We start from the raw sequence: 5,253 nt of genomic DNA on the forward strand, positions 1-5,253 counted from the left end.
ATCCTAGTCAGCAAGGCTCCACAGTACTCTCCTCAAAACTGCACATGCTACTTCCTTTAATACATGTAGGATGAGTTCAACTAATGATGATCAATGATGTAAAGTCATTACTGTCATTGTTTTGGTTTTTTTTGTAATCACATAGTATTCCATCACAGAGTTATACTATATTTTATTTTACAAGTTCCCGATTGTTTATTTAAGCCACTTCATTTTTTAAAAAAACAAAAATCATTGCAGGTAGTGTTTCAATGAAATCCTTATATATTTGTGAGTATATAGAAAATACACCTATAGAACACATTTTCAGAAGTGTAACAAGTGGGCCAAGCTTTTTAAGCTTTGATGGCTCTAAAGTTTCATTTCCAACAGATGGTACTTTTAACTTTCTATATCCAGACAGTGTCTTGTATATATTAATTGTTCTTTTATGCTTTGTTTTCACCATCACTATTCCATTTTATAAAAGTAGCTTGGAATTTACTATCAAGAATTTACAAAGACATAATCTCTTTTGCAAAACCAAACAAATTTATCATATTTCTCCCCCCCTCCAAGGAGTATTTAACCCAGAGGCACTTTACCACTGACCACTTTGCCACATCTCTGCATTTTTAAATTTTTGAGAGAGGGTCTTATTAAGTTGCTTCTGGCTTAGCTAAGTTGTTGAGGTTGGCCTTGAACTTGAGATCCTCCTGCCTCAGCCTCCCAAGTTGCTGAGATTACAGGTGTGCACCAATACTTTCAGCTTCATACTGGCCTCAATACTTGAACCATGTTGTATGGCTTTCATATATTTTTTAAGAAACTGTTACAATATCTTTGAAACTTTTGATTCCAAACGTAAACCTTGATATTTATTTTCAATTTAAGAAAGGTGTAAATGTCTTGGCTGTTTAATCTTTAAATTTCTAAGTAATACAAAAGAACACTTGTAAATTATTAGCTATTCATGCCAGTAAATATCTTATATGACTTGCCCTAAATTATCTTGAGCAAGAAACTTCTGAAATGTTTATCCAGCTGCTAAACATGTCCTTTCTGACTTTAAATTTTTCCACAAAGTACTTAAGAATAAAGAATAATTTCAATACACATATTACCTATGAAGACAAAAGCTCACTCAAAAAATGTACATACTTTAAATATATCCAAATCATATTTGTGTACTTTAGCCTACTGAAGGAAGCAATACAACTCACTATACTATCTTTTTTCTCTCTCTCTCTCTCTCTCTCTCTCTCTCTCTCTCTCTCTCTCTCTCTCCTTTTTTCTTTCTTTCTTTCTTGGTACTGAAGATTGAACCTAGGTCCTTGCTCATGCAAGGCAAGTGTCTGGCCCCTGAGCTACATCCCCAGCCACTGTAGCAGCATCTTGAAGATGATGTACCCTAACTATGTCACTAAGACATCATTGAGCCAGGTGCAGTGGTGCACGCCTGTAATCCCAGCAGCTCAGAGGCAGGAGGATGGCAAGTTCAAAGCCAGCCTCAGCAAGTTAATGAGGCCATAAGCAACTCAGCGATAACCTGTCTCTAAATAAAATACAAAAAAAGGCTGGGAATGTGGCTCAAAGATAAGGTACCTCTGAGTTCAATCCCCGGCACCAAAATATATATATATATATATATAAAACATTTGAAAAGTTGTTATAGCTCAAGATTATAATTAGCTTTTATGAATAAAATAGAGTACCAATAAGATGCTAACTGGCATAAAAAAATTTGAAATATACATAGAATGATCTTAATTTCTGTCTCTTTTCCAGGGAATCTTTTCAAAAGATACTTAAAGAAATTTTCCAAGTTACATTGTGAAATTATTTGGGAAGCCTTTAAAAGTTCCATATATTTGATTACTTCTCCAGTTCCTATACAGACAAGCTAAGAAGTGCTGGGAGGTTCAAGATAAAGGCATTGGTAAATTTGGTATCTGGTAAACCCTTTCCCCAACATTAGTGGCTTGTTGCATCTTCACAGGGTGGAAGCAGTCAATACAGCTTACTTCAACCTACCTTATACATGCATTAATCCCATGAAGGCTCTGCCATCATGAATTAATCATTTCCCAAAGCCCCACCTTAACACTACTATATTGCTCTTCCAGGAATGGTGTTTGGAGGCACACAGAATGGTTCAGCATTTGACATACTGTCATAGGCTTTCCTATAACACAGCCTCTAAAAAAAAAAACTAGGCTGTCTCAAACACCTGGCAATAGAATTGTTTACTTTTATACAAAGAAGGTTGGGAAAGCACCAAAATCTGCGTGTGGTATGTGCCCAGGCAGACTTAAAGGGGTTCATGTTGTGAGACCTAAAGTCCTTATGAGATTATGTAAAACAACAACAACAAAAAAAAACAGGTCATCAGGACCTATGGTGGTTTCATGTGTGCTAAATGTGTTTGTAACAGGATCAAGTATGCTTTCCTTATTGAGGAACAGAAAATTGTGAAAGTGTTGGAGGCACAAGCACAGTCAGACAGCTAAATAAAAAAAAAATGAAGCTTTTTTTGAGTAATAAAAAGTCAAATGGAAACAAAAAGGTTATAATGTAATGAATTATTGAGGGGAGAGTCTCAACATTAAGACAACAGCTTAATATATGTACATATTATATCCATACACATTCCTCTGTGATAATTATTCAGAATTCAGAATGGACCCTTAAACATTCTTCATGTTTACTATAAACTGGATCTATGTAATTAAAGTAAGAACAAGATACTTTTGCTGAAAGACTTAATAGTTCACCAAATTGAATGCACAGAAAGAACTGTGGCAATTTCCCATTTTAGTTTGTTCATATTTATTTATTTTTGGTGTGTGTGTGTGTGTGTGTGTGTGTGTATGTGTGTGTGTGTGTGTGTGTGTGTATAGTGTAAATGTAATGCAATCTGGAGCTAAGAATAAGGAAGAAAGCATCTCTTGCTTCTTTTTCTTCATCCTCCCTTCCATCTTCTTAGTTCAGGCTCTGATTACTTGTGCTAAGTCAGTTGTACCAGCCTCCTCTCTCTACAGAGTGCTACAAATTGGTTGGATTTGACAGTAAGTCAGCTTTATCCACAATGAAAAGTAAACCAGATCATTAAGTAAAAACATAGGATTTTATTTAAGCCATAATCCAAAAAGAACACCTATTATATTTTTTAAAAAAATTTGTGTGCCTGCATTATATGTAGAATATCAAGGATGGTTTTATACATTACTTTCCTGAGATATTTATTTGATAAATTTACAAACATTTCATTTTTCTGATGTGCATTACTTTGATATGCCCATAAATCATTTTGTGGTTTCTTTTTCTTTTTCTTCTCAAATGTATGGCTCAAAGGACCATGAAGAAATGCATTCAATAAAAGCAAATTAAATTTTCATTTTTATACCTACACATTCACCATCATACTTAAATAATTTGGAAACATGTTCATAATGGGAAACTGCCATTATGTGAACCATACAATTGGACACATTGAGGGGAATGAAAAGCTTCAGAAACTGTAGTCCCTGTCACATAGAGCACACAATTCTGTTGAAGCAATATGGTAGATACAAATGGAAATAAAATTTAAGGGTGTATACAATTTTGCATTAAGTGAGAGATGTACACAATGAGTACTATGGAAATTCACAGGATGAATACAGTACTTAGTACTTTGCAGCTGAAAAACCTCTAATTTACTCTCATCTTCAACAGAATCACTCTGCTTTTATCTGTTTCATTTGTTTATGCTCCTGGCTAAGATTTCATCTAAACAGAGGGTTCTGTAGAAAAAAATAAGTTTGAAAATCACTTCTGCCATAATGAAGTGGAGCAGTGGCAAGGATACTTAAAACACTATTGGGTAATCTAACACACATGCATATGCTTGGTTTTATGATGCATCATATGGAGCTTTGGAAGTATATTGATTTACTTTTCTAACCTGCCATTCTGCCATGGATCTCAAAGTAAATGTAAATGCCTGTGCCTTTTCAAATACTTCTGCCATCTGACATTGCCAGAAAAATAAAATCCATAATTTTTAACATAGCATATTCCTCATTCAGGCTCCAAATCCCTTTTTCCTTTTTTTTAAATTTCTCCTCATTGCAACATGCAATTATAAACATGACTCATTATAAGGTGTCTATTTTTAATTTTTATTTTACAAATGAGAAGACTGAGATTCAGTATGGCCAGTCATCTGTAGATGAGCACCCATTACAAAAGTGTGTTAATGTTTGAAAGGCATGCTCTTTCCTTAACCCTGTGTTGTTTACCATTACTCAAACACCTCATCAACTGCAACATTAAGAGCATAATGTTTGATAAATGAATAATGAAGCAAATAAATGGATATAAAAGAGAAGTTGAAGATAAAATTTCACCCTCAAGCTTACCTTTCCATTGTAGAGAACATAGCATAAAACTGTGAAAGCCTTTCCAATTTCCTTTTCCTATGACATATTTTTTTTTTTGAAAATGGGATACAGTTTTCCAGTCTTTGATGATCTCTAAACACTAGCTGTCCATTTACCTCAGAGGCAACTGTTATGCTCTGATAGCAACATTTTGAAAACTTCCTTTAAGATCACTACAGCATTAGGGTTTTCTAGTATATTGTATGGATGCAGTGAGAATGTGAGGATGGGAAGAGAAGAAAGGCATCAGAACATAATTCATGATCTCATTGAAAAGTCCCAGACCGACTTCTATTTGTTCTGTAACCAAATGAGTATATTTTCTAATTTTGAGAATAAAACAAAATTGAGGAAAAGCTTTGTCATAATTTTTTCATTTTAAACTAAACCCAGATAAAATGCCAACTTGGCAATACTTCAAAAGATAGATATTTTTACCCAGTCTAGATAATATTAAAATCAAAGTTAAAAACAACCTCTTCCAGATATTTTCATCCAATCTAGATAGTATTTAAAAAACAACATGAAACAGAACTCCTTTGGTTGATTTTTTTCGTTTTTTTTAAAATTCAACACATTTTTATTTGTTCTTTTTATATATACATGACAATAGGATATATTTTGGCATTTTTACATACATGGAATATAATTTATTCTAATTAGAGTCCCATTCTTATAAAGATGTGGAGTTTCAATCATTGTGTATTTATATATGAATACAGGAAAGTTATGTCTGATCCCTTCTATTCTCTCTCCTATTCCCATCCCTCCTCTTCTCTTCATTTCCCTTTGTTTAATCCAATGAACTTCTATTCTTCCCTCCCCTCCCCCTTATTATGTGTTAGCACCC

The 5,253-nt window shown here is 33.8% G+C and overlaps 1 pseudogene; it reads left to right on the forward strand.

Moving 5' to 3' along the window:
* Nucleotides 1-2,129: 2,129 nt before the first annotated feature.
* On the forward strand, nt 2,130-2,489 carry LOC101970399 (large ribosomal subunit protein eL34 pseudogene; annotated as a pseudogene).
* The last annotated feature ends 2,764 nt before the right edge of the window (nt 2,490-5,253 follow it).

This window comes from Ictidomys tridecemlineatus, chromosome 7, assembly GCF_052094955.1.
Source record: "Ictidomys tridecemlineatus isolate mIctTri1 chromosome 7, mIctTri1.hap1, whole genome shotgun sequence".
NCBI classification, from domain to species: Eukaryota; Metazoa; Chordata; class Mammalia; order Rodentia; family Sciuridae; genus Ictidomys; species Ictidomys tridecemlineatus.